We start from the raw sequence: 21,294 nt of genomic DNA on the forward strand, positions 1-21,294 counted from the left end.
GTGTGACGGGTGCGATCATACCTGCACTAATGCACCGGATCCCATCAGAACTCCGAAGTTAAACGTGCTTGGGCGAGAGCAGTACTAGGATGGGTGACCTCCTGGGAAGTCCTCGTGTTGCACCCCTTTTTGGCATTTTTGCGGTCCGCGCCTGCATTTTTTTAATTATTATCGCCTATCGCGTAAACAGAACGAGTAACGAGCACCGGTGAATTGCAATGCAGGGACTAAACGGGAAATATGAAAAAGTTCAGGGACCAAAACGTACTTTTAAAGATAGTTTTTATTTTGGTTGAATGAGTTGCAAGGCAGCAGATATATACGATGATCGTGCAAGGTGTGACGGGTGCGATCATACCATCACTAATGCACCGGATCCCATCAGAACTCCGAAGTTAAACGTGCTTGGGCGAGAGCAGTACTAGGATGGGTGACCTCCTGGGAAGTCCTCGTGTTGCACCCCTTTTTTGCATTTTTGCGGTCCGCGCCTGCATTTTTTTAATTATTATCGCCTATCGCGTAAACAGAACGAGTAACGAGTAACGAGCACCGGTGAATTGCAATGCAGGGACTAAACGGGAAATATGAAAAAGTTCAGGGACCAAAACGTACTTTTAAAGATATTTTTTATTTTGGTTGAATGAGTTGCAAGGCAGCAGATATATACGATGATCGTGCAAGGTGTGACGGGTGCGATCATACCAGCACTAATGCACCGGATCCCATCAGAACTCCGAAGTTAAACGTGCTTGGGCGAGAGCAGTACTAGGATGGGTGACCTCCTGGGAAGTCCTCGTGTTGCACCCCTTTTTTGCATTTTTGCGGTCCGCGCCTGCATTTTTTTAATTATTATCGCCTATCGCGTAAACAGAACGAGCAACGAGCACCGGTGAATTGCAATGCAGGGACTAAACGGGAAATATGAAAAAGTTCAGGGACCAAGACGTACTTTTAAAGATAGTTTTTATTTTGGTTGAATGAGTTGCAAGGCAGCAGATATATACGATGATCGTGCAAGGTGTGACGGGTGCGATCATACCGGCACTAATGCACCGGATCCCATCAGAACTCCGAAGTTAAACGTGCTTGGGCGAGAGCAGTACTAGGATGGGTGACCTCCTGGGAAGTCCTCGTGTTGCACCCCTTTTTGGCATTTTTGCGGTCCGCGCCTGCATTTTTTTAATTATTATCGCCTATCGCGTAAACAGAACGAGTAACGAGCACCGGTGAATTGCAATGCAGGGACTAAACGGGAAATATGAAAAAGTTCAGGGACCAAAACGTACTTTTAAAGATATTTTTTATTTTGGTTGAATGAGTTGCAAGGCAGCAGATATATACGATGATCGTGCAAGGAGTGACGGGTGCGATCATACCTGCACTAATGCACCGGATCCCATCAGAACTCCGAAGTTAAACGTGCTTGGGCGAGAGCAGTACTAGGATGGGTGACCTCCTGGGAAGTCCTCGTGTTGCACCCCTTTTTGGCATTTTTGCGGTCCGCGCCTGCATTTTTTTAATTATTATCGCCTATCGCGTAAACGAGTAACGAGCAACGAGCACCGGTGAATTGCAATGCAGGGACTAAACGGGAAATATGAAAAAGTTCAGGGACCAAAACGTACTTTTAAAGATAGTTTTTATTTTGGTTGAATGAGTTGCAAGGCAGCAGATATATACGATGATCGTGCAAGGTGTGACGGGTGCGATCATACCAGCACTAATGCACCGGATCCCATCAGAACTCCGAAGTTAAACGTGCTTGGGCGAGAGCAGTACTAGGATGGGTGACCTCCTGGGAAGTCCTCGTGTTGCACCCCTTTTTGGCATTTTTGCGGTCCGCGCCTGCATTTTTTTAATTATTATCGCCTATCGCGTAAACGAGTAACGAGCAACGAGCACCGGTGAATTGCAATGCAGGGACTAAACGGAAAATATGAAAAAGTCCAGGGACCAAAACGTACTTTTAAAGATAGTTTTTATTTTGGTTGAATGAGTTGCAAGGCAGCAGATATATACGATGATCGTGCAAGGTGTGACGGGTGCGATCATACCAGCACTAATGCACCGGATCCCATCAGAACTCCGAAGTTAAACGTGCTTGGGCGAGAGCAGTACTAGGATGGGTGACCTCCTGGGAAGTCCTCGTGTTGCACCCCTTTTTTGCACTTTTGCGGTCCGCGCCTGCATTTTTTTAATTATTATCGCCTATCGCGTAAACGAGTAACGAGCAACGAGCACCGGTGAATTGCAATGCAGGGACTAAACGGGAAATATGAAAAAGTTCAGGGACCAAAACGTACTTTTAAAGATAGTTTTTATTTTGGTTGAATGAGTTGCAAGGCAGCAGATATATACGATGATCGTGCAAGGTGTGACGGGTGCGATCATACCAGCACTAATGCACCGGATCCCATCAGAACTCCGAAGTGAAACGTGCTTGGGCGAGAGCAGTACTAGGATGGGTGACCTCCTGGGAAGTCCTCGTGTTGCACCCCTTTTTTGCACTTGTGCGGTCCGCGCCTGCATTTTTTTAATTATTATCGCCTATCGCGTAAACGAGTAACGAGCAACGAGCACCGGTGAATTGCAATGCAGGGACTAAACGGGAAATATGAAAAAGTTCAGGGACCAAAACGTACTTTTAAAGATATTTTTTATTTTGGTTGAATGAGTTGCAAGGCAGCAGATATATACGATGATCGTGCAAGGTGTGACGGGTGCGATCATACCAGCACTAATGCACCGGATCCCATCAGAACTCCGAAGTTAAACGTGCTTGGGCGAGAGCAGTACTAGGATGGGTGACCTCCTGGGAAGTCCTCGTGTTGCACCCCTTTTTTGCATTTCTGCGGTCCGCGCCTGCATTTTTTTAATTATTATCGCCTATCGCGTAAACGAGTAACGAGCAACGAGCACCGGTGAATTGCAATGCAGGGACTAAACGGGAAATATGAAAAAGTTCAGGGACCAAAACGTACTTTTAAAGATAGTTTTTATTTTGGTTGAATGAGTTGCAAGGCAGCAGATATATACGATGATCGTGCAAGGTGTGACGGGTGCGATCATACCAGCACTAATGCACCGGATCCCATCAGAACTCCGAAGTGAAACGTGCTTGGGCGAGAGCAGTACTAGGATGGGTGACCTCCTGGGAAGTTCTCGTGTTGCACCCCTTTTTTGCACTTGTGCGGTCCGCGCCTGCATTTTTTTAATTATTATCGCCTATCGCGTAAACAGAACGAGTAACGAGCACCGGTGAATTGCAATGCAGGGACTAAACGGGAAATATGAAAAAGTTCAGGGACCAAAACGTACTTTTAAAGATAGTTTTTATTTTGGTTGAATGAGTTGCAAGGCAGCAGATATATACGATGATCGTGCAAGGTGTGACGGGTGCGATCATACCAGCACTAATGCACCGGATCCCATCAGAACTCCGAAGTTAAACGTGCTTGGGCGAGAGCAGTACTAGGATGGGTGACCTCCTGGGAAGTCCTCGTGTTGCACCCCTTTTTTGCATTTTTGCGGTCCGCGCCTGCATTTTTTTAATTATTATCGCCTATCGCGTAAACAGAACGAGTAACGAGCACCGGTGAATTGCAATGCAGGGACTAAACGGGAAATATGAAAAAGTTCAGGGACCAAAACGTACTTTTAAAGATAGTTTTTATTTTGGTTGAATGAGTTGCAAGGCAGCAGATATATACGATGATCGTGCAAGGTGTGACGGGTGCGATCATACCAGCACTAATGCACCGGATCCCATCAGAACTCCGAAGTTAAACGTGCTTGGGCGAGAGCAGTACTAGGATGGGTGACCTCCTGGGAAGTCCTCGTGTTGCACCCCTTTTTGGCATTTTTGCGGTCCGCGCCTGCATTTTTTTAATTATTATCGCCTATCGCGTAAACAGAACGAGTAACGAGCACCGGTGAATTGCAATGCAGGGACTAAACGGGAAATATGAAAAAGTTCAGGGACCAAAACGTACTTTTAAAGATATTTTTTATTTTGGTTGAATGAGTTGCAAGGCAGCAGATATATACGATGATCGTGCAAGGTGTGACGGGTGCGATCATACCAGCACTAATGCACCGGATCCCATCAGAACTCCGAAGTTAAACGTGCTTGGGCGAGAGCAGTACTAGGATGGGTGACCTCCTGGGAAGTCCTCGTGTTGCACCCCTTTTTTGCATTTTTGCGGTCCGCGCCTGCATTTTTTTAATTATTATCGCCTATCGCGTAAACAGAACGAGTAACGAGCACCGGTGAATTGCAATGCAGGGACTAAACGGGAAATATGAAAAAGTTCAGGGACCAAAACGTACTTTTAAAGATAGTTTTTATTTTGGTTGAATGAGTTGCAAGGCAGCAGATATATACGATGATCGTGCAAGGTGTGACGGGTGCGATCATACCAGCACTAATGCACCGGATCCCATCAGAACTCCGAAGTTAAACGTGCTTGGGCGAGAGCAGTACTAGGATGGGTGACCTCCTGGGAAGTCCTCGTGTTGCACCCCTTTTTGGCATTTTTGCGGTCCGCGCCTGCATTTTTTTAATTATTATCGCCTATCGCGTAAACAGAACGAGTAACGAGTAACGAGCAACGAGCACCGGTGAATTGCAATGCAGGGACTAAACGGGAAATATGAAAAAGTTCAGGGACCAAAACGTACTTTTAAAGATAGTTTTTATTTTGGTTGAATGAGTTGCAAGGCAGCAGATATATACGATGATCGTGCAAGGTGTGACGGGTGCGATCATACCAGCACTAATGCACCGGATCCCATCAGAACTCCGAAGTGAAACGTGCTTGGGCGAGAGCAGTACTAGGATGGGTGACCTCCTGGGAAGTCCTCGTGTTGCACCCCTTTTTTGCATTTCTGCGGTCCGCGCCTGCATTTTTTTAATTATTATCGCCTATCGCGTAAACGAGTAACGAGCAACGAGCACCGGTGAATTGCAATGCAGGGACTAAACGGGAAATATGAAAAAGTTCAGGGACCAAAACGTACTTTTAAAGATAGTTTTTATTTTGGTTGAATGAGTTGCAAGGCAGCAGATATATACGATGATCGTGCAAGGTGTGACGGGTGCGATCATACCAGCACTAATGCACCGGATCCCATCAGAACTCCGAAGTGAAACGTGCTTGGGCGAGAGCAGTACTAGGATGGGTGACCTCCTGGGAAGTCCTCGTGTTGCACCCCTTTTTTGCACTTGTGCGGTCCGCGCCTGCATTTTTTTAATTATTATCGCCTATCGCGTAAACGAGTAACGAGCAACGAGCACCGGTGAATTGCAATGCAGGGACTAAACGGGAAATATGAAAAAGTTCAGGGACCAAAACGTACTTTTAAAGATAGTTTTTATTTTGGTTGAATGAGTTGCAAGGCAGCAGATATATACGATGATCGTGCAAGGTGTGACGGGTGCGATCATACCAGCACTAATGCACCGGATCCCATCAGAACTCCGAAGTGAAACGTGCTTGGGCGAGAGCAGTACTAGGATGGGTGACCTCCTTGGAAGTCCTCGTGTTGCACCCCTTTTTTGCACTTTTGCGGTCCGCGCCTGCATTTTTTTAATTATTATCGCCTATCGCGTAAACGAGTAACGAGCAACGAGCACCGGTGAATTGCAATGCAGGGACTAAACGGGAAATATGAAAAAGTTCAGGGACCAAAACGTACTTTTAAAGATAGTTTTTATTTTGGTTGAATGAGTTGCAAGGCAGCAGATATATACGATGATCGTGCAAGGTGTGACGGGTGCGATCATACCAGCACTAATGCACCGGATCCCTTCAGAACTCCGAAGTTAAACGTGCTTGGGCGAGAGCAGTACTAGGATGGGTGACCTCCTGGGAAGTCCTCGTGTTGCACCCCTTTTTTGCATTTTTGCGGTCCGCGCCTGCATTTTTTTAATTATTATCGCCTATCGCGTAAACAGAACGAGTAACGAGCAACGAGCACCGGTGAATTGCAATGCAGGGACTAAACGGGAAATATGAAAAAGTTCAGGGACCAAAACGTACTTTTAAAGATAGTTTTTATTTTGGTTGAATGAGTTGCAAGGCAGCAGATATATACGATGATCGTGCAAGGTGTGACGGGTGCGATCATACCAGCACTAATGCACCGGATCCCATCAGAACTCCGAAGTTAAACGTGCTTGGGCGAGAGCAGTACTAGGATGGGTGACCTCCTGGGAAGTCCTCGTGTTGCACCCCTTTTTTGCATTTCTGCGGTCCGCGCCTGCATTTTTTTAATTATTATCGCCTATCGCGTAAACGAGTAACGAGCAACGAGCACCGGTGAATTGCAATGCAGGGACTAAACGGGAAATATGAAAAAGTTCAGGGACCAAAACGTACTTTTAAAGATAGTTTTTATTTTGGTTGAATGAGTTGCAAGGCAGCAGATATATACGATGATCGTGCAAGGTGTGACGGGTGCGATCATACCAGCACTAATGCACCGGATCCCATCAGAACTCCGAAGTGAAACGTGCTTGGGCGAGAGCAGTACTAGGATGGGTGACCTCCTGGGAAGTCCTCGTGTTGCACCCCTTTTTTGCATTTCTGCGGTCCGCGCCTGCATTTTTTTAATTATTATCGCCTATCGCGTAAACGAGTAACGAGCAACGAGCACCGGTGAATTGCAATGCAGGGACTAAACGGGAAATATGAAAAAGTTCAGGGACCAAAACGTACTTTTAAAGATAGTTTTTATTTTGGTTGAATGAGTTGCAAGGCAGCAGATATATACGATGATCGTGCAAGGTGTGACGGGTGCGATCATACCAGCACTAATGCACCGGATCCCATCAGAACTCCGAAGTGAAACGTGCTTGGGCGAGAGCAGTACTAGGATGGGTGACCTCCTGGGAAGTCCTCGTGTTGCACCCCTTTTTTGCACTTGTGCGGTCCGCGCCTGCATTTTTTTAATTATTATCGCCTATCGCGTAAACGAGTAACGAGCAACGAGCACCGGTGAATTGCAATGCAGGGACTAAACGGGAAATATGAAAAAGTTCAGGGACCAAAACGTACTTTTAAAGATAGTTTTTATTTTGGTTGAATGAGTTGCAAGGCAGCAGATATATACGATGATCGTGCAAGGTGTGACGGGTGCGATCATACCAGCACTAATGCACCGGATCCCATCAGAACTCCGAAGTGAAACGTGCTTGGGCGAGAGCAGTACTAGGATGGGTGACCTCCTTGGAAGTCCTCGTGTTGCACCCCTTTTTTGCACTTTTGCGGTCCGCGCCTGCATTTTTTTAATTATTATCGCCTATCGCGTAAACGAGTAACGAGCAACGAGCACCGGTGAATTGCAATGCAGGGACTAAACGGGAAATATGAAAAAGTTCAGGGACCAAAACGTACTTTTAAAGATAGTTTTTATTTTGGTTGAATGAGTTGCAAGGCAGCAGATATATACGATGATCGTGCAAGGTGTGACGGGTGCGATCATACCAGCACTAATGCACCGGATCCCATCAGAACTCCGAAGTTAAACGTGCTTGGGCGAGAGCAGTACTAGGATGGGTGACCTCCTGGGAAGTCCTCGTGTTGCACCCCTTTTTTGCATTTTTGCGGTCCGCGCCTGCATTTTTTTAATTATTATCGCCTATCGCGTAAACAGAACGAGTAACGAGCAACGAGCACCGGTGAATTGCAATGCAGGGACTAAACGGGAAATATGAAAAAGTTCAGGGACCAAAACGTACTTTTAAAGATAGTTTTTATTTTGGTTGAATGAGTTGCAAGGCAGCAGATATATACGATGATCGTGCAAGGTGTGACGGGTGCGATCATACCAGCACTAATGCACCGGATCCCATCAGAACTCCGAAGTTAAACGTGCTTGGGCGAGAGCAGTACTAGGATGGGTGACCTCCTGGGAAGTCCTCGTGTTGCACCCCTTTTTTGCATTTCTGCGGTCCGCGCCTGCATTTTTTTAATTATTATCGCCTATCGCGTAAACGAGTAACGAGCAACGAGCACCGGTGAATTGCAATGCAGGGACTAAACGGGAAATATGAAAAAGTTCAGGGACCAAAACGTACTTTTAAAGATAGTTTTTATTTTGGTTGAATGAGTTGCAAGGCAGCAGATATATACGATGATCGTGCAAGGTGTGACGGGTGCGATCATACCAGCACTAATGCACCGGATCCCATCAGAACTCCGAAGTGAAACGTGCTTGGGCGAGAGCAGTACTAGGATGCGTGACCTCCTGGGAAGTCCTCGTGTTGCACCCCTTTTTTGCATTTCTGCGGTCCGCGCCTGCATTTTTTTAATTATTATCGCCTATCGCGTAAACGAGTAACGAGCAACGAGCACCGGTGAATTGCAATGCAGGGACTAAACGGGAAATATGAAAAAGTTCAGGGACCAAAACGTACTTTTAAAGATAGTTTTTATTTTGGTTGAATGAGTTGCAAGGCAGCAGATATATACGATGATCGTGCAAGGTGTGACGGGTGCGATCATACCAGCACTAATGCACCGGATCCCATCAGAACTCCGAAGTGAAACGTGCTTGGGCGAGAGCAGTACTAGGATGGGTGACCTCCTGGGAAGTCCTCGTGTTGCACCCCTTTTTTGCACTTGTGCGGTCCGCGCCTGCATTTTTTTAATTATTATCGCCTATCGCGTAAACGAGTAACGAGCAACGAGCACCGGTGAATTGCAATGCAGGGACTAAACGGGAAATATGAAAAAGTTCAGGGACCAAAACGTACTTTTAAAGATAGTTTTTATTTTGGTTGAATGAGTTGCAAGGCAGCAGATATATACGATGATCGTGCAAGGTGTGACGGGTGCGATCATACCAGCACTAATGCACCGGATCCCATCAGAACTCCGAAGTGAAACGTGCTTGGGCGAGAGCAGTACTAGGATGGGTGACCTCCTTGGAAGTCCTCGTGTTGCACCCCTTTTTTGCACTTTTGCGGTCCGCGCCTGCATTTTTTTAATTATTATCGCCTATCGCGTAAACGAGTAACGAGCAACGAGCACCGGTGAATTGCAATGCAGGGACTAAACGGGAAATATGAAAAAGTTCAGGGACCAAAACGTACTTTTAAAGATAGTTTTTATTTTGGTTGAATGAGTTGCAAGGCAGCAGATATATACGATGATCGTGCAAGGTGTGACGGGTGCGATCATACCAGCACTAATGCACCGGATCCCATCAGAACTCCGAAGTGAAACGTGCTTGGGCGAGAGCAGTACTAGGATGGGTGACCTCCTGGGAAGTCCTCGTGTTGCACCCCTTTTTTGCACTTTTGCGGTCCGCGCCTGCATTTTTTTAATTATTATCGCCTATCGCGTAAACGAGTAACGAGCAACGAGCACCGGTGAATTGCAATGCAGGGACTAAACGGGAAATATGAAAAAGTTCAGGGACCAAAACGTACTTTTAAAGATAGTTTTTATTTTGGTTGAATGAGTTGCAAGGCAGCAGATATATACGATGATCGTGCAAGGTGTGACGGGTGCGATCATACCAGCACTAATGCACCGGATCCCATCAGAACTCCGAAGTTAAACGTGCTTGGGCGAGAGCAGTACTAGGATGGGTGACCTCCTGGGAAGTCCTCGTGTTGCACCCCTTTTTTGCATTTCTGCGGTCCGCGCCTGCATTTTTTTAATTATTATCGCCTATCGCGTAAACGAGTAACGAGCAACGAGCACCGGTGAATTGCAATGCAGGGACTAAACGGGAAATATGAAAAAGTTCAGGGACCAAAACGTACTTTTAAAGATAGTTTTTATTTTGGTTGAATGAGTTGCAAGGCAGCAGATATATACGATGATCGTGCAAGGTGTGACGGGTGCGATCATACCAGCACTAATGCACCGGATCCCATCAGAACTCCGAAGTGAAACGTGCTTGGGCGAGAGCAGTACTAGGATGGGTGACCTCCTGGGAAGTCCTCGTGTTGCACCCCTTTTTTGCATTTCTGCGGTCCGCGCCTGCATTTTTTTAATTATTATCGCCTATCGCGTAAACGAGTAACGAGCAACGAGCACCGGTGAATTGCAATGCAGGGACTAAACGGGAAATATGAAAAAGTTCAGGGACCAAAACGTACTTTTAAAGATAGTTTTTATTTTGGTTGAATGAGTTGCAAGGCAGCAGATATATACGATGATCGTGCAAGGTGTGACGGGTGCGATCATACCAGCACTAATGCACCGGATCCCATCAGAACTCCGAAGTGAAACGTGCTTGGGCGAGAGCAGTACTAGGATGGGTGACCTCCTGGGAAGTCCTCGTGTTGCACCCCTTTTTTGCACTTGTGCGGTCCGCGCCTGCATTTTTTTAATTATTATCGCCTATCGCGTAAACGAGTAACGAGCAACGAGCACCGGTGAATTGCAATGCAGGGACTAAACGGGAAATATGAAAAAGTTCAGGGACCAAAACGTACTTTTAAAGATAGTTTTTATTTTGGTTGAATGAGTTGCAAGGCAGCAGATATATACGATGATCGTGCAAGGTGTGACGGGTGCGATCATACCAGCACTAATGCACCGGATCCCATCAGAACTCCGAAGTGAAACGTGCTTGGGCGAGAGCAGTACTAGGATGGTTGACCTCCTGGGAAGTCCTCGTGTTGCACCCCTTTTTTGCACTTGTGCGGTCCGCGCCTGCATTTTTTTAATTATTATCGCCTATCGCGTAAACAGAACGAGTAACGAGTAACGAGCAACGAGCACCGGTGAATTGCAATGCAGGGACTAAACGGGAAATATGAAAAAGTTCAGGGACCAAAACGTACTTTTAAAGATATTTTTTATTTTGGTTGAATGAATTGCAAGGCAGCAGATATATACGATGATCGTGCAAGGTGTGACGGGTGCGATCATACCAGCACTAATGCACCGGATCCCATCAGAACTCCGAAGTGAAACGTGCTTGGGCGAGAGCAGTACTAGGATGGGTGACCTCCTGGGAAGTCCTCGTGTTGCACCCCTTTTTTGCACTTGTGCGGTCCGCGCCTGCATTTTTTTAATTATTATCGCCTATCGCGTAAACGAGTAACGAGCAACGAGCACCGGTGAATTGCAATGCAGGGACTAAACGGGAAATATGAAAAAGTTCAGGGACCAAAACGTACTTTTAAAGATAGTTTTTATTTTGGTTGAATGAGTTGCAAGGCAGCAGATATATACGATGATCGTGCAAGGTGTGACGGGTGCGATCATACCAGCACTAATGCACCGGATCCCATCAGAACTCCGAAGTGAAACGTGCTTGGGCGAGAGCAGTACTAGGATGGGTGACCTCCTGGGAAGTCCTCGTGTTGCACCCCTTTTTTGCACTTGTGCGGTCCGCGCCTGCATTTTTTTAATTATTATCGCCTATCGCGTAAACGAGTAACGAGCAACGAGCACCGGTGAATTGCAATGCAGGGACTAAACGGGAAATATGAAAAAGTTCAGGGACCAAAACGTACTTTTAAAGATAGTTTTTATTTTGGTTGAATGAGTTGCAAGGCAGCAGATATATACGATGATCGTGCAAGGTGTGACGGGTGCGATCATACCAGCACTAATGCACCGGATCCCATCAGAACTCCGAAGTGAAACGTGCTTGGGCGAGAGCAGTACTAGGATGGGTGACCTCCTGGGAAGTCCTCGTGTTGCACCCCTTTTTTGCATTTCTGCGGTCCGCGCCTGCATTTTTTTAATTATTATCGCCTATCGCGTAAACGAGTAACGAGCAACGAGCACCGGTGAATTGCAATGCAGGGACTAAACGGGAAATATGAAAAAGTTCAGGGACCAAAACGTACTTTTAAAGATATTTTTTATTTTGGTTGAATGAGTTGCAAGGCAGCAGATATATACGATGATCGTGCAAGGTGTGACGGGTGCGATCATACCAGCACTAATGCACCGGATCCAATCAGAACTCCGAAGTGAAACGTGCTTGGGCGAGAGCAGTACTAGGATGGGTGACCTCCTGGGAAGTCCTCGTGTTGCACCCCTTTTTTGCACTTGTGCGGTCCGCGCCTGCATTTTTTTAATTATTATCGCCTATCGCGTAAACGAGTAACGAGCAACGAGCACCGGTGAATTGCAATGCAGGGACTAAACGGGAAATATGAAAAAGTTCAGGGACCAAAACGTACTTTTAAAGATAGTTTTTATTTTGGTTGAATGAGTTGCAAGGCAGCAGATATATACGATGATCGTGCAAGGTGTGACGGGTGCGATCATACCAGCACTAATGCACCGGATCCCATCAGAACTCCGAAGTGAAACGTGCTTGGGCGAGAGCAGTACTAGGATGGGTGACCTCCTGGGAAGTCCTCGTGTTGCACCCCTTTTTTGCACTTGTGCGGTCCGCGCCTGCATTTTTTTAATTATTATCGCCTATCGCGTAAACGAGTAACGAGCAACGAGCACCGGTGAATTGCAATGCAGGGACTAAACGGGAAATATGAAAAAGTTCAGGGACCAAAACGTACTTTTAAAGATAGTTTTTATTTTGGTTGAATGAGTTGCAAGGCAGCAGATATATACGATGATCGTGCAAGGTGTGACGGGTGCGATCATACCAGCACTAATGCACCGGATCCCATCAGAACTCCGAAGTGAAACGTGCTTGGGCGAGAGCAGTACTAGGATGGGTGACCTCCTGGGAAGTCCTCGTGTTGCACCCCTTTTTTGCATTTCTGCGGTCCGCGCCTGCATTTTTTTAATTATTATCGCCTATCGCGTAAACGAGTAACGAGCAACGAGCACCGGTGAATTGCAATGCAGGGACTAAACGGGAAATATGAAAAAGTTCAGGGACCAAAACGTACTTTTAAAGATATTTTTTATTTTGGTTGAATGAGTTGCAAGGCAGCAGATATATACGATGATCGTGCAAGGTGTGACGGGTGCGATCATACCAGCACTAATGCACCGGATCCCATCAGAACTCCGAAGTGAAACGTGCTTGGGCGAGAGCAGTACTAGGATGGGTGACCTCCTGGGAAGTCCTCGTGTTGCACCCCTTTTTTGCACTTGTGCGGTCCGCGCCTGCATTTTTTTAATTATTATCGCCTATCGCGTAAACGAGTAACGAGCAACGAGCACCGGTGAATTGCAATGCAGGGACTAAACGGGAAATATGAAAAAGTTCAGGGACCAAAACGTACTTTTAAAGATAGTTTTTATTTTGGTTGAATGAGTTGCAAGGCAGCAGATATATACGATGATCGTGCAAGGTGTGACGGGTGCGATCATACCAGCACTAATGCACCGGATCCCATCAGAACTCCGAAGTTAAACGTGCTTGGGCGAGAGCAGTACTAGGATGGGTGACCTCCTGGGAAGTCCTCGTGTTGCACCCCTTTTTTGCACTTGTGCGGTCCGCGCCTGCATTTTTTTAATTATTATCGCCTATCGCGTAAACGAGTAACGAGCAACGAGCACCGGTGAATTGCAATGCAGGGACTAAACGGGAAATATGAAAAAGTTCAGGGACCAAAACGTACTTTTAAAGATATTTTTTATTTTGGTTGAATGAGTTGCAAGGCAGCAGATATATACGATGATCGTGCAAGGTGTGACGGGTGCGATCATACCAGCACTAATGCACCGGATCCCATCAGAACTCCGAAGTGAAACGTGCTTGGGCGAGAGCAGTACTAGGATGGGTGACCTCCTGGGAAGTCCTCGTGTTGCACCCCTTTTTTGCATTTTTGCGGTCCGCGCCTGCATTTTTTTAATTATTATCGCCTATCGCGTAAACAGAACGAGTAAACGAGTAACGAGCAACGAGCACCGGTGAATTGCAATGCAGGGACTAAACGGGAAATATGAAAAAGTTCAGGGACCAAAACGTACTTTTAAAGATAGTTTTTATTTTGGTTGAATGAGTTGCAAGGCAGCAGATATATACGATGATCGTGCAAGGTGTGACGGGTGCGATCATACCAGCACTAATGCACCGGATCCCATCAGAACTCCGAAGTTAAACGTGCTTGGGCGAGAGCAGTACTAGGATGGGTGACCTCCTGGGAAGTCCTCGTGTTGCACCCCTTTTTTGCATTTCTGCGGTCCGCGCCTGCATTTTTTTAATTATTATCGCCTATCGCGTAAACGAGTAACGAGCAACGAGCACCGGTGAATTGCAATGCAGGGACTAAACGGGAAATATGAAAAAGTTCAGGGACCAAAACGTACTTTTAAAGATATTTTTTATTTTGGTTGAATGAGTTGCAAGGCAGCAGATATATACGATGATCGTGCAAGGTGTGACGGGTGCGATCATACCAGCACTAATGCACCGGATCCCATCAGAACTCCGAAGTGAAACGTGCTTGGGCGAGAGCAGTACTAGGATGGGTGACCTCCTGGGAAGTCCTCGTGTTGCACCCCTTTTTTGCACTTTTGCGGTCCGCGCCTGCATTTTTTTAATTATTATCGCCTATCGCGTAAACGAGTAACGAGCAACGAGCACCGGTGAATTGCAATGCAGGGACTAAACGGGAAATATGAAAAAGTTCAGGGACCAAAACGTACTTTTAAAGATAGTTTTTATTTTGGTTGAATGAGTTGCAAGGCAGCAGATATATACGATGATCGTGCAAGGTGTGACGGGTGCGATCATACCAGCACTAATGCACCGGATCCCATCAGAACTCCGAAGTTAAACGTGCTTGGGCGAGAGCAGTACTAGGATGGGTGACCTCCTGGGAAGTCCTCGTGTTGCACCCCTTTTTTGCACTTGTGCGGTCCGCGCCTGCATTTTTTTAATTATTATCGCCTATCGCGTAAACGAGTAACGAGCAACGAGCACCGGTGAATTGCAATGCAGGGACTAAACGGGAAATATGAAAAAGTTCAGGGACCAAAACGTACTTTTAAAGATAGTTTTTATTTTGGTTGAATGAGTTGCAAGGCAGCAGATATATACGATGATCGTGCAAGGTGTGACGGGTGCGATCATACCAGCACTAATGCACCGGATCCCATCAGAACTCCGAAGTGAAACGTGCTTGGGCGAGAGCAGTACTAGGATGGGTGACCTCCTGGGAAGTCCTCGTGTTGCACCCCTTTTTTGCATTTTTGCGGTCCGCGCCTGCATTTTTTTAATTATTATCGCCTATCGCGTAAACAGAACGAGTAAACGAGTAACGAGCAACGAGCACCGGTGAATTGCAATGCAGGGACTAAACGGGAAATATGAAAAAGTTCAGGGACCAAAACGTACTTTTAAAGATAGTTTTTATTTTGGTTGAATGAGTTGCAAGGCAGCAGATATATACGATGATCGTGCAAGGTGTGACGGGTGCGATCATACCAGCACTAATGCACCGGATCCCATCAGAACTCCGAAGTTAAACGTGCTTGGGCGAGAGCAGTACTAGGATGGGTGACCTCCTGGGAAGTCCTCGTGTTGCACCCCTTTTTTGCACTTGTGCGGTCCGCGCCTGCATTTTTTTAATTATTATCGCCTATCGCGTAAACGAGTAACGAGCAACGAGCACCGGTGAATTGCAATGCAGGGACTAAACGGGAAATATGAAAAAGTTCAGGGACCAAAACGTACTTTTAAAGATAGTTTTTATTTTGGTTGAATGAGTTGCAAGGCAGCAGATATATACGATGATCGTGCAAGGTGTGACGGGTGCGATCATACCAGCACTAATGCACCGGATCCCATCAGAACTCCGAAGTTAAACGTGCTTGGGCGAGAGCAGTACTAGGATGGGTGACCTCCTGGGAAGTCCTCGTGTTGCACCCCTTTTTTGCATTTCTGCGGTCCGCGCCTGCATTTTTTTAATTATTATCGCCTATCGCGTAAACGAGTAACGAGCAACGAGCACCGGTGAATTGCAATGCAGGGACTAAACGGGAAATATGAAAAAGTTCAGGGACCAAAACGTACTTTTAAAGATATTTTTTATTTTGGTTGAATGAGTTGCAAGGCAGCAGATATATACGATGATCGTGCAAGGTGTGACGGGTGCGATCATACCAGCACTAATGCACCGGATCCCATCAGAACTCCGAAGTGAAACGTGCTTGGGCGAGAGCAGTACTAGGATGGGTGACCTCCTGGGAAGTCCTCGTGTTGCACCCCTTTTTTGCACTTGTGCGGTCCGCGCCTGCATTTTTTTAATTATTATCGCCTATCGCGTAAACGAGTAACGAGCAACGAGCACCGGTGAATTGCAATGCAGGGACTAAACGGGAAATATGAAAAAGTTCAGGGACCAAAACGTACTTTTAAAGATAGTTTTTATTTTGGTTGAATGAGTTGCAAGGCAGCAGATATATACGCTGATCGTGCAAGGTGTGACGGGTGCGATCATACCAGCACTAATGCACCGGATCCCATCAGAACTCCGAAGTTAAACGTGCTTGGGCGAGAGCAGTACTAGGATGGGTGACCTCCTGGGAAGTCCTCGTGTTGCACCCCTTTTTTGCACTTGTGCGGTCCGCGCCTGCATTTTTTTAATTATTATCGCCTATCGCGTAAACGAGTAACGAGCAACGAGCACCGGTGAATTGCAATGCAGGGACTAAACGGGAAATATGAAAAAGTTCAGGGACCAAAACGTACTTTTAAAGATAGTTTTTATTTTGGTTGAATGAGTTGCAAGGCAGCAGATATATACGATGATCGTGCAAGGTGTGACGGGTGCGATCATACCAGCACTAATGCACCGGATCCCATCAGAACTCCGAAGTGAAACGTGCTTGGGCGAGAGCAGTACTAGGATGGGTGACCTCCTGGGAAGTCCTCGTGTTGCACCCCTTTTTTGCATTTTTGCGGTCCGCGCCTGCATTTTTTTAATTATTATCGCCTATCGCGTAAACAGAACGAGTAAACGAGTAACGAGCAACGAGCACCGGTGAATTGCAATGCAGGGACTAAACGGGAAATATGAAAAAGTTCAGGGACCAAAACGTACTTTTAAAGATAGTTTTTATTTTGGTTGAATGAGTTGCAAGGCAGCAGATATATACGATGATCGTGCAAGGTGTGACGGGTGCGATCATACCAGCACTAATGCACCGGATCCCATCAGAACTCCGAAGTTAAACGTGCTTGGGCGAGAGCAGTACTAGGATGGGTGACCTCCTGGGAAGTCCTCGTGTTGCACCCCTTTTTTGCATTTTTGCGGTCCGCGCCTGCATTTTTTTAATTATTATCGCCTATCGCGTAAACAGAACGAGTAACGAGCACCGGTGAATTGCAATGCAGGGACTAAACGGGAAATATGAAAAAGTTCAGGGACCAAAACGTACTTTTAAAGATATTTTTTATTTTGGTTGAATGAGTTGCAAGGCAGCAGATATATACGATGATCGTGCAAGGTGTGACGGGTGCGATCATACCAGCACTAATGCACCGGATCCCATCAGAACTCCGAAGTGAAACGTGCTTGGGCGAGAGCAGTACTAGGATGGGTGACCTCCTGGGAAGTCCTCGTGTTGCACCCCTTTTTTGCACTTGTGCGGTCCGCGCCTGCATTTTTTTAATTATTATCGCCTATCGCGTAAACGAGTAACGAGCAACGAGCACCGGTGAATTGCAATGCAGGGACTAAACGGGAAATATGAAAAAGTTCAGGGACCAAAACGTACTTTTAAAGATAGTTTTTATTTTGGTTGAATGAGTTGCAAGGCAGCAGATATATACGATGATCGTGCAAGGTGTGACGGGTGCGATCATACCAGCACTAATGCACCGGATCCCATCAGAACTCCGAAGTGAAACGTGCTTGGGCGAGAGCAGTACTAGGATGGGTGACCTCCTGGGAAGTCCTCGTGTTGCACCCCTTTTTTGCACTTGTGCGGTCCGCGCCTGCATTTTTTTAATTATTATCGCCTATCGCGTAAACGAGTAACGAGCAACGAGCACCGGTGAATTGCAATGCAGGGACTAAACGGGAAATATGAAAAAGTTCAGGGACCAAAACGTACTTTTAAAGATAGTTTTTATTTTGGTTGAATGAGTTGCAAGGCAGCAGATATATACGATGATCGTGCAAGGTGTGACGGGTGCGATCATACCAGCACTAATGCACCGGATCCCATCAGAACTCCGAAGTTAAACGTGCTTGGGCGAGAGCAGTACTAGGATGGGTGACCTCCTGGGAAGTCCTCGTGTTGCACCCCTTTTTTGCATTTTTGCGGTCCGCGCCTGCATTTTTTTAATTATTATCGCCTATCGCGTAAACGAGTAACGAGCAACGAGCACCGGTGAATTGCAATGCAGGGACTAAACGGGAAATATGAAAAAGTTCAGGGACCAAAACGTACTTTTAAAGATATTTTTTATTTTGGTTGAATGAGTTGCAAGGCAGCAGATATATACGATGATCGTGCAAGGTGTGACGGGTGCGATCATACCAGCACTAATGCACCGGATCCCATCAGAACTCCGAAGTGAAACGTGCTTGGGCGAGAGCAGTACTAGGATGGGTGACCTCCTGGGAAGTCCTCGTGTTGCACCCCTTTTTTGCATTTGTGCGGTCCGCGCCTGCATTTTTTTAATTATTATCGCCTATCGCGTAAACGAGTAACGAGCAACGAGCACCGGTGAATTGCAATGCAGGGACTAAACGGGAAATATGAAAAAGTTCAGGGACCAAAACGTACTTTTAAAGATAGTTTTTATTTTGGTTGAATGAGTTGCAAGGCAGCAGATATATACGATGATCGTGCAAGGTGTGACGGGTGCGATCATACCAGCACTAATGCACCGGATCCCATCAGAACTCCGAAGTTAAACGTGCTTGGGCGAGAGCAGTACTAGGATGGGTGACCTCCTGGGAAGTCCTCGTGTTGCACCCCTTTTTTGCACTTGTGCGGTCCGCGCCTGCATTTTTTTAATTATTATCGCCTATCGCGTAAACGAGTAACGAGCAACGAGCACCGGTGAATTGCAATGCAGGGACTAAACGGGAAATATGAAAAAGTTCAGGGACCAAAACGTACTTTTAAAGATAGTTTTTATTTTGGTTGAATGAGTTGCAAGGCAGCAGATATATACGATGATCGTGCAAGGTGTGACGGGTGCGATCATACCAGCACTAATGCACCGGATCCCATCAGAACTCCGAAGTGAAACGTGCTTGGGCGAGAGCAGTACTAGGATGGGTGACCTCCTGGGAAGTCCTCGTGTTGCACCCCTTTTTTGCACTTGTGCGGTCCGCGCCTGCATTTTTTTAATTATTATCGCCTATCGCGTAAACGAGTAACGAGCAACGAGCACCGGTGAATTGCAATGCAGGGACTAAACGGGAAATATGAAAAAGTTCAGGGACCAAAACGTACTTTTAAAGATAGTTTTTATTTTGGTTGAATGAGTTGCAAGGCAGCAGATATATACGATGATCGTGCAAGGTGTGACGGGTGCGATCATACCAGCACTAATGCACCGGATCCCATCAGAACTCCGAAGTTAAACGTGCTTGGGCGAGAGCAGTACTAGGATGGGTGACCTCCTGGGAAGTCCTCGTGTTGCACCCCTTTTTTGCACTTGTGCGGTCCGCGCCTGCATTTTTTTAATTATTATCGCCTATCGCGTAAACGAGTAACGAGCAACGAGCACCGGTGAATTGCAATGCAGGGACTAAACGGGAAATATGAAAAAGTTCAGGGACCAAAACGTACTTTTAAAGATATTTTTTATTTTGGTTGAATGAGTTGCAAGGCAGCAGATATATACGATGATCGTGCAAGGTGTGACGGGTGCGATCATACCAGCACTAATGCACCGGATCCCATCAGAACTCCGAAGTGAAACGTGCTTGGGCGAGAGCAGTACTAGGATGGGTGACCTCCTGGGAAGTCCTCGTGTTGCACCCCTTTTTTGCACTTGTGCGGTCCGCGCCTGCATTTTTTTAATTATTATCGCCTATCGCGTAAACGAGTAACGAGCAACGAGCACCGGTGAATTGCAATGCAGGGACTAAACGGGAAATATGAAAAAGTTCAGGGACCAAAACGTACTTTTAAAGATAGTTTTTATTTTGGTTGAATGAGTTGCAAGGCAGCAGATATATACGATGATCGTGCAAGGTGTGACGGGTGCGATCATACCAGCACTAATGCACCGGATCCCATCAGAACTCCGAAGTGAAACGTGCTTGGGCGAGAGCAGTACTAGGATGGGTGACCTCCTGGGAAGTCCTCGTGTTGCACCCCTTTTTTGCATTTCTGCGGTCCGCGCCTGCATTTTTTTAATTATTATCGCCTATCGCGTAAACGAGTAACGAGCAACGAGCACCGGTGAATTGCAATGCAGGGACTAAACGGGAAATATGAAAAAGTTCAGGGACCAAAACGTACTTTTAAAGATAGTTTTTATTTTGGTTGAATGAGTTGCAAGGCAGCAGATATATACGATGATCGTGCAAGGTGTGACGGGTGCGATCATACCAGCACTAATGCACCGGATCCCATCAGAACTCCGAAGTGAAACGTGCTTGGGCGAGAGCAGTACTAGGATGGGTGACCTCCTGGGAAGTCCTCGTGTTGCACCCCTTTTTTTGCACTTGTGCGGTCCGCGCCTGCATTTTTTTAATTATTATCGCCTATCGCGTAAACGAGTAACGAGCAACGAGCACCGGTGAATTGCAATGCAGGGACTAAACGGGAAATATGAAAAAGTTCAGGGACCAAAACGTACTTTTAAAGATATTTTTTATTTTGGTTGAATGAGTTGCAAGGCAGCAGATATATACGATGATCGTGCAAGGTGTGACGGGTGCGATCATACCAGCACTAATGCACCGGATCCCATCAGAACTCCGAAGTTAAACGTGCTTGGGCGAGAGCAGTACTAGGATGGGTGACCTCCTGGGAAGTCCTCGTGTTGCACCCCTTTTTTGCACTTGTGCGGTCCGCGCCTGCATTTTTTTAATTATTATCGCCTATCGCGTAAACGAGTAACGAGCAACGAGCACCGGTGAATTGCAATGCAGGGACTAAACGGGAAATATGAAAAAGTTCAGGGACCAAAACGTACTTTTAAAGATATTTTTTATTTTGGTTGAATGAGTTGCAAGGCAGCAGATATATACGATGATCGTGCAAGGTGTGACGGGTGCGATCATACCAGCACTAATGCACCGGATCCCATCAGAACTCCGAAGTTAAACGTGCTTGGGCGAGAGCAGTACTAGGATGGGTGACCTCCTGGGAAGTCCTCGTGTTGCACCCCTTTTTTGCACTTGTGCGGTCCGCGCCTGCATTTTTTTAATTATTATCGCCTATCGCGTAAACGAGTAACGAGCAACGAGCACCGGTG

General features: G+C 46.4%; 63 non-coding genes across 63 annotated transcripts; all 63 read left to right on the forward strand.

Moving 5' to 3' along the window:
* Window positions 1–7: 7 nt before the first annotated feature.
* Window positions 8–126, forward strand: LOC126684364 (5S ribosomal RNA). Its single transcript, XR_007642545.1, has one exon. It is a non-coding gene; the product is annotated as a 5S ribosomal RNA (ribosomal RNA).
* A 218-nt stretch (window positions 127–344) lies between these two features.
* LOC126684947 (5S ribosomal RNA) lies at window positions 345–463 on the forward strand. The gene has a single exon (XR_007643109.1). It is a non-coding gene; the product is annotated as a 5S ribosomal RNA (ribosomal RNA).
* A 225-nt stretch (window positions 464–688) lies between these two features.
* LOC126683656 (5S ribosomal RNA) lies at window positions 689–807 on the forward strand. The gene has a single exon (XR_007641872.1). It is a non-coding gene; the product is annotated as a 5S ribosomal RNA (ribosomal RNA).
* Window positions 808–1,025: 218 nt separating this feature from the next.
* Window positions 1,026–1,144, forward strand: LOC126684297 (5S ribosomal RNA). The gene has a single exon (XR_007642482.1). It is a non-coding gene; the product is annotated as a 5S ribosomal RNA (ribosomal RNA).
* A 218-nt stretch (window positions 1,145–1,362) lies between these two features.
* Window positions 1,363–1,481, forward strand: LOC126684365 (5S ribosomal RNA). The gene has a single exon (XR_007642546.1). It is a non-coding gene; the product is annotated as a 5S ribosomal RNA (ribosomal RNA).
* A 220-nt stretch (window positions 1,482–1,701) lies between these two features.
* Window positions 1,702–1,820, forward strand: LOC126683658 (5S ribosomal RNA). The gene has a single exon (XR_007641874.1). It is a non-coding gene; the product is annotated as a 5S ribosomal RNA (ribosomal RNA).
* Window positions 1,821–2,040: 220 nt separating this feature from the next.
* On the forward strand, window positions 2,041–2,159 carry LOC126683659 (5S ribosomal RNA). The gene has a single exon (XR_007641875.1). It is a non-coding gene; the product is annotated as a 5S ribosomal RNA (ribosomal RNA).
* A 220-nt stretch (window positions 2,160–2,379) lies between these two features.
* Window positions 2,380–2,498, forward strand: LOC126684468 (5S ribosomal RNA). Its single transcript, XR_007642646.1, has one exon. It is a non-coding gene; the product is annotated as a 5S ribosomal RNA (ribosomal RNA).
* Window positions 2,499–2,718: 220 nt separating this feature from the next.
* Window positions 2,719–2,837, forward strand: LOC126683660 (5S ribosomal RNA). The gene has a single exon (XR_007641876.1). It is a non-coding gene; the product is annotated as a 5S ribosomal RNA (ribosomal RNA).
* A 220-nt stretch (window positions 2,838–3,057) lies between these two features.
* LOC126684374 (5S ribosomal RNA) lies at window positions 3,058–3,176 on the forward strand. The gene has a single exon (XR_007642555.1). It is a non-coding gene; the product is annotated as a 5S ribosomal RNA (ribosomal RNA).
* A 218-nt stretch (window positions 3,177–3,394) lies between these two features.
* Window positions 3,395–3,513, forward strand: LOC126683661 (5S ribosomal RNA). The gene has a single exon (XR_007641877.1). It is a non-coding gene; the product is annotated as a 5S ribosomal RNA (ribosomal RNA).
* A 218-nt stretch (window positions 3,514–3,731) lies between these two features.
* On the forward strand, window positions 3,732–3,850 carry LOC126683662 (5S ribosomal RNA). Its single transcript, XR_007641878.1, has one exon. It is a non-coding gene; the product is annotated as a 5S ribosomal RNA (ribosomal RNA).
* Window positions 3,851–4,068: 218 nt separating this feature from the next.
* LOC126683663 (5S ribosomal RNA) lies at window positions 4,069–4,187 on the forward strand. Its single transcript, XR_007641879.1, has one exon. It is a non-coding gene; the product is annotated as a 5S ribosomal RNA (ribosomal RNA).
* Window positions 4,188–4,405: 218 nt separating this feature from the next.
* Window positions 4,406–4,524, forward strand: LOC126683664 (5S ribosomal RNA). The gene has a single exon (XR_007641880.1). It is a non-coding gene; the product is annotated as a 5S ribosomal RNA (ribosomal RNA).
* Window positions 4,525–4,756: 232 nt separating this feature from the next.
* LOC126684469 (5S ribosomal RNA) lies at window positions 4,757–4,875 on the forward strand. Its single transcript, XR_007642647.1, has one exon. It is a non-coding gene; the product is annotated as a 5S ribosomal RNA (ribosomal RNA).
* Window positions 4,876–5,095: 220 nt separating this feature from the next.
* Window positions 5,096–5,214, forward strand: LOC126684470 (5S ribosomal RNA). The gene has a single exon (XR_007642648.1). It is a non-coding gene; the product is annotated as a 5S ribosomal RNA (ribosomal RNA).
* Window positions 5,215–5,434: 220 nt separating this feature from the next.
* LOC126684905 (5S ribosomal RNA) lies at window positions 5,435–5,553 on the forward strand. The gene has a single exon (XR_007643069.1). It is a non-coding gene; the product is annotated as a 5S ribosomal RNA (ribosomal RNA).
* Window positions 5,554–5,773: 220 nt separating this feature from the next.
* On the forward strand, window positions 5,774–5,892 carry LOC126684633 (5S ribosomal RNA). The gene has a single exon (XR_007642805.1). It is a non-coding gene; the product is annotated as a 5S ribosomal RNA (ribosomal RNA).
* Window positions 5,893–6,117: 225 nt separating this feature from the next.
* Window positions 6,118–6,236, forward strand: LOC126683665 (5S ribosomal RNA). Its single transcript, XR_007641881.1, has one exon. It is a non-coding gene; the product is annotated as a 5S ribosomal RNA (ribosomal RNA).
* A 220-nt stretch (window positions 6,237–6,456) lies between these two features.
* On the forward strand, window positions 6,457–6,575 carry LOC126684471 (5S ribosomal RNA). Its single transcript, XR_007642649.1, has one exon. It is a non-coding gene; the product is annotated as a 5S ribosomal RNA (ribosomal RNA).
* Window positions 6,576–6,795: 220 nt separating this feature from the next.
* Window positions 6,796–6,914, forward strand: LOC126684472 (5S ribosomal RNA). Its single transcript, XR_007642650.1, has one exon. It is a non-coding gene; the product is annotated as a 5S ribosomal RNA (ribosomal RNA).
* A 220-nt stretch (window positions 6,915–7,134) lies between these two features.
* Window positions 7,135–7,253, forward strand: LOC126684906 (5S ribosomal RNA). The gene has a single exon (XR_007643070.1). It is a non-coding gene; the product is annotated as a 5S ribosomal RNA (ribosomal RNA).
* A 220-nt stretch (window positions 7,254–7,473) lies between these two features.
* Window positions 7,474–7,592, forward strand: LOC126683666 (5S ribosomal RNA). The gene has a single exon (XR_007641882.1). It is a non-coding gene; the product is annotated as a 5S ribosomal RNA (ribosomal RNA).
* A 225-nt stretch (window positions 7,593–7,817) lies between these two features.
* Window positions 7,818–7,936, forward strand: LOC126683667 (5S ribosomal RNA). Its single transcript, XR_007641883.1, has one exon. It is a non-coding gene; the product is annotated as a 5S ribosomal RNA (ribosomal RNA).
* Window positions 7,937–8,156: 220 nt separating this feature from the next.
* Window positions 8,157–8,275, forward strand: LOC126685056 (5S ribosomal RNA). Its single transcript, XR_007643212.1, has one exon. It is a non-coding gene; the product is annotated as a 5S ribosomal RNA (ribosomal RNA).
* Window positions 8,276–8,495: 220 nt separating this feature from the next.
* Window positions 8,496–8,614, forward strand: LOC126684473 (5S ribosomal RNA). The gene has a single exon (XR_007642651.1). It is a non-coding gene; the product is annotated as a 5S ribosomal RNA (ribosomal RNA).
* A 220-nt stretch (window positions 8,615–8,834) lies between these two features.
* Window positions 8,835–8,953, forward strand: LOC126684907 (5S ribosomal RNA). Its single transcript, XR_007643071.1, has one exon. It is a non-coding gene; the product is annotated as a 5S ribosomal RNA (ribosomal RNA).
* Window positions 8,954–9,173: 220 nt separating this feature from the next.
* Window positions 9,174–9,292, forward strand: LOC126684474 (5S ribosomal RNA). The gene has a single exon (XR_007642652.1). It is a non-coding gene; the product is annotated as a 5S ribosomal RNA (ribosomal RNA).
* Window positions 9,293–9,512: 220 nt separating this feature from the next.
* LOC126683669 (5S ribosomal RNA) lies at window positions 9,513–9,631 on the forward strand. Its single transcript, XR_007641885.1, has one exon. It is a non-coding gene; the product is annotated as a 5S ribosomal RNA (ribosomal RNA).
* A 220-nt stretch (window positions 9,632–9,851) lies between these two features.
* Window positions 9,852–9,970, forward strand: LOC126684475 (5S ribosomal RNA). The gene has a single exon (XR_007642653.1). It is a non-coding gene; the product is annotated as a 5S ribosomal RNA (ribosomal RNA).
* Window positions 9,971–10,190: 220 nt separating this feature from the next.
* LOC126684476 (5S ribosomal RNA) lies at window positions 10,191–10,309 on the forward strand. The gene has a single exon (XR_007642654.1). It is a non-coding gene; the product is annotated as a 5S ribosomal RNA (ribosomal RNA).
* A 220-nt stretch (window positions 10,310–10,529) lies between these two features.
* Window positions 10,530–10,648, forward strand: LOC126684917 (5S ribosomal RNA). Its single transcript, XR_007643080.1, has one exon. It is a non-coding gene; the product is annotated as a 5S ribosomal RNA (ribosomal RNA).
* Window positions 10,649–10,880: 232 nt separating this feature from the next.
* LOC126684479 (5S ribosomal RNA) lies at window positions 10,881–10,999 on the forward strand. The gene has a single exon (XR_007642656.1). It is a non-coding gene; the product is annotated as a 5S ribosomal RNA (ribosomal RNA).
* A 220-nt stretch (window positions 11,000–11,219) lies between these two features.
* Window positions 11,220–11,338, forward strand: LOC126684480 (5S ribosomal RNA). Its single transcript, XR_007642657.1, has one exon. It is a non-coding gene; the product is annotated as a 5S ribosomal RNA (ribosomal RNA).
* Window positions 11,339–11,558: 220 nt separating this feature from the next.
* Window positions 11,559–11,677, forward strand: LOC126684481 (5S ribosomal RNA). The gene has a single exon (XR_007642658.1). It is a non-coding gene; the product is annotated as a 5S ribosomal RNA (ribosomal RNA).
* Window positions 11,678–11,897: 220 nt separating this feature from the next.
* Window positions 11,898–12,016, forward strand: LOC126684995 (5S ribosomal RNA). Its single transcript, XR_007643154.1, has one exon. It is a non-coding gene; the product is annotated as a 5S ribosomal RNA (ribosomal RNA).
* Window positions 12,017–12,236: 220 nt separating this feature from the next.
* Window positions 12,237–12,355, forward strand: LOC126684482 (5S ribosomal RNA). The gene has a single exon (XR_007642659.1). It is a non-coding gene; the product is annotated as a 5S ribosomal RNA (ribosomal RNA).
* Window positions 12,356–12,575: 220 nt separating this feature from the next.
* Window positions 12,576–12,694, forward strand: LOC126684483 (5S ribosomal RNA). The gene has a single exon (XR_007642660.1). It is a non-coding gene; the product is annotated as a 5S ribosomal RNA (ribosomal RNA).
* A 220-nt stretch (window positions 12,695–12,914) lies between these two features.
* On the forward strand, window positions 12,915–13,033 carry LOC126684484 (5S ribosomal RNA). Its single transcript, XR_007642661.1, has one exon. It is a non-coding gene; the product is annotated as a 5S ribosomal RNA (ribosomal RNA).
* Window positions 13,034–13,253: 220 nt separating this feature from the next.
* LOC126683670 (5S ribosomal RNA) lies at window positions 13,254–13,372 on the forward strand. Its single transcript, XR_007641886.1, has one exon. It is a non-coding gene; the product is annotated as a 5S ribosomal RNA (ribosomal RNA).
* Window positions 13,373–13,592: 220 nt separating this feature from the next.
* On the forward strand, window positions 13,593–13,711 carry LOC126684485 (5S ribosomal RNA). Its single transcript, XR_007642662.1, has one exon. It is a non-coding gene; the product is annotated as a 5S ribosomal RNA (ribosomal RNA).
* Window positions 13,712–13,944: 233 nt separating this feature from the next.
* Window positions 13,945–14,063, forward strand: LOC126683671 (5S ribosomal RNA). Its single transcript, XR_007641887.1, has one exon. It is a non-coding gene; the product is annotated as a 5S ribosomal RNA (ribosomal RNA).
* A 220-nt stretch (window positions 14,064–14,283) lies between these two features.
* Window positions 14,284–14,402, forward strand: LOC126684486 (5S ribosomal RNA). Its single transcript, XR_007642663.1, has one exon. It is a non-coding gene; the product is annotated as a 5S ribosomal RNA (ribosomal RNA).
* Window positions 14,403–14,622: 220 nt separating this feature from the next.
* On the forward strand, window positions 14,623–14,741 carry LOC126683672 (5S ribosomal RNA). The gene has a single exon (XR_007641888.1). It is a non-coding gene; the product is annotated as a 5S ribosomal RNA (ribosomal RNA).
* A 220-nt stretch (window positions 14,742–14,961) lies between these two features.
* LOC126684487 (5S ribosomal RNA) lies at window positions 14,962–15,080 on the forward strand. Its single transcript, XR_007642664.1, has one exon. It is a non-coding gene; the product is annotated as a 5S ribosomal RNA (ribosomal RNA).
* A 233-nt stretch (window positions 15,081–15,313) lies between these two features.
* Window positions 15,314–15,432, forward strand: LOC126683673 (5S ribosomal RNA). Its single transcript, XR_007641889.1, has one exon. It is a non-coding gene; the product is annotated as a 5S ribosomal RNA (ribosomal RNA).
* A 220-nt stretch (window positions 15,433–15,652) lies between these two features.
* LOC126683675 (5S ribosomal RNA) lies at window positions 15,653–15,771 on the forward strand. The gene has a single exon (XR_007641891.1). It is a non-coding gene; the product is annotated as a 5S ribosomal RNA (ribosomal RNA).
* Window positions 15,772–15,991: 220 nt separating this feature from the next.
* LOC126684488 (5S ribosomal RNA) lies at window positions 15,992–16,110 on the forward strand. Its single transcript, XR_007642665.1, has one exon. It is a non-coding gene; the product is annotated as a 5S ribosomal RNA (ribosomal RNA).
* A 220-nt stretch (window positions 16,111–16,330) lies between these two features.
* LOC126683676 (5S ribosomal RNA) lies at window positions 16,331–16,449 on the forward strand. The gene has a single exon (XR_007641892.1). It is a non-coding gene; the product is annotated as a 5S ribosomal RNA (ribosomal RNA).
* Window positions 16,450–16,669: 220 nt separating this feature from the next.
* On the forward strand, window positions 16,670–16,788 carry LOC126684490 (5S ribosomal RNA). Its single transcript, XR_007642667.1, has one exon. It is a non-coding gene; the product is annotated as a 5S ribosomal RNA (ribosomal RNA).
* Window positions 16,789–17,021: 233 nt separating this feature from the next.
* Window positions 17,022–17,140, forward strand: LOC126683677 (5S ribosomal RNA). Its single transcript, XR_007641893.1, has one exon. It is a non-coding gene; the product is annotated as a 5S ribosomal RNA (ribosomal RNA).
* A 218-nt stretch (window positions 17,141–17,358) lies between these two features.
* LOC126684491 (5S ribosomal RNA) lies at window positions 17,359–17,477 on the forward strand. Its single transcript, XR_007642668.1, has one exon. It is a non-coding gene; the product is annotated as a 5S ribosomal RNA (ribosomal RNA).
* A 220-nt stretch (window positions 17,478–17,697) lies between these two features.
* On the forward strand, window positions 17,698–17,816 carry LOC126684492 (5S ribosomal RNA). Its single transcript, XR_007642669.1, has one exon. It is a non-coding gene; the product is annotated as a 5S ribosomal RNA (ribosomal RNA).
* Window positions 17,817–18,036: 220 nt separating this feature from the next.
* LOC126683678 (5S ribosomal RNA) lies at window positions 18,037–18,155 on the forward strand. Its single transcript, XR_007641894.1, has one exon. It is a non-coding gene; the product is annotated as a 5S ribosomal RNA (ribosomal RNA).
* Window positions 18,156–18,375: 220 nt separating this feature from the next.
* LOC126684494 (5S ribosomal RNA) lies at window positions 18,376–18,494 on the forward strand. Its single transcript, XR_007642670.1, has one exon. It is a non-coding gene; the product is annotated as a 5S ribosomal RNA (ribosomal RNA).
* A 220-nt stretch (window positions 18,495–18,714) lies between these two features.
* On the forward strand, window positions 18,715–18,833 carry LOC126683679 (5S ribosomal RNA). Its single transcript, XR_007641895.1, has one exon. It is a non-coding gene; the product is annotated as a 5S ribosomal RNA (ribosomal RNA).
* A 220-nt stretch (window positions 18,834–19,053) lies between these two features.
* LOC126684495 (5S ribosomal RNA) lies at window positions 19,054–19,172 on the forward strand. Its single transcript, XR_007642671.1, has one exon. It is a non-coding gene; the product is annotated as a 5S ribosomal RNA (ribosomal RNA).
* A 220-nt stretch (window positions 19,173–19,392) lies between these two features.
* LOC126683681 (5S ribosomal RNA) lies at window positions 19,393–19,511 on the forward strand. The gene has a single exon (XR_007641897.1). It is a non-coding gene; the product is annotated as a 5S ribosomal RNA (ribosomal RNA).
* A 220-nt stretch (window positions 19,512–19,731) lies between these two features.
* LOC126684497 (5S ribosomal RNA) lies at window positions 19,732–19,850 on the forward strand. Its single transcript, XR_007642673.1, has one exon. It is a non-coding gene; the product is annotated as a 5S ribosomal RNA (ribosomal RNA).
* A 220-nt stretch (window positions 19,851–20,070) lies between these two features.
* On the forward strand, window positions 20,071–20,189 carry LOC126684498 (5S ribosomal RNA). Its single transcript, XR_007642674.1, has one exon. It is a non-coding gene; the product is annotated as a 5S ribosomal RNA (ribosomal RNA).
* Window positions 20,190–20,409: 220 nt separating this feature from the next.
* Window positions 20,410–20,528, forward strand: LOC126684499 (5S ribosomal RNA). Its single transcript, XR_007642675.1, has one exon. It is a non-coding gene; the product is annotated as a 5S ribosomal RNA (ribosomal RNA).
* A 221-nt stretch (window positions 20,529–20,749) lies between these two features.
* LOC126683682 (5S ribosomal RNA) lies at window positions 20,750–20,868 on the forward strand. The gene has a single exon (XR_007641898.1). It is a non-coding gene; the product is annotated as a 5S ribosomal RNA (ribosomal RNA).
* A 220-nt stretch (window positions 20,869–21,088) lies between these two features.
* On the forward strand, window positions 21,089–21,207 carry LOC126683683 (5S ribosomal RNA). The gene has a single exon (XR_007641899.1). It is a non-coding gene; the product is annotated as a 5S ribosomal RNA (ribosomal RNA).
* The last annotated feature ends 87 nt before the right edge of the window (window positions 21,208–21,294 follow it).

Source organism: Mercurialis annua, linkage group LG5 (assembly GCF_937616625.2).
Source record: "Mercurialis annua linkage group LG5, ddMerAnnu1.2, whole genome shotgun sequence".
Lineage (NCBI taxonomy): Eukaryota > Viridiplantae > Streptophyta > Magnoliopsida > Malpighiales > Euphorbiaceae > Mercurialis > Mercurialis annua.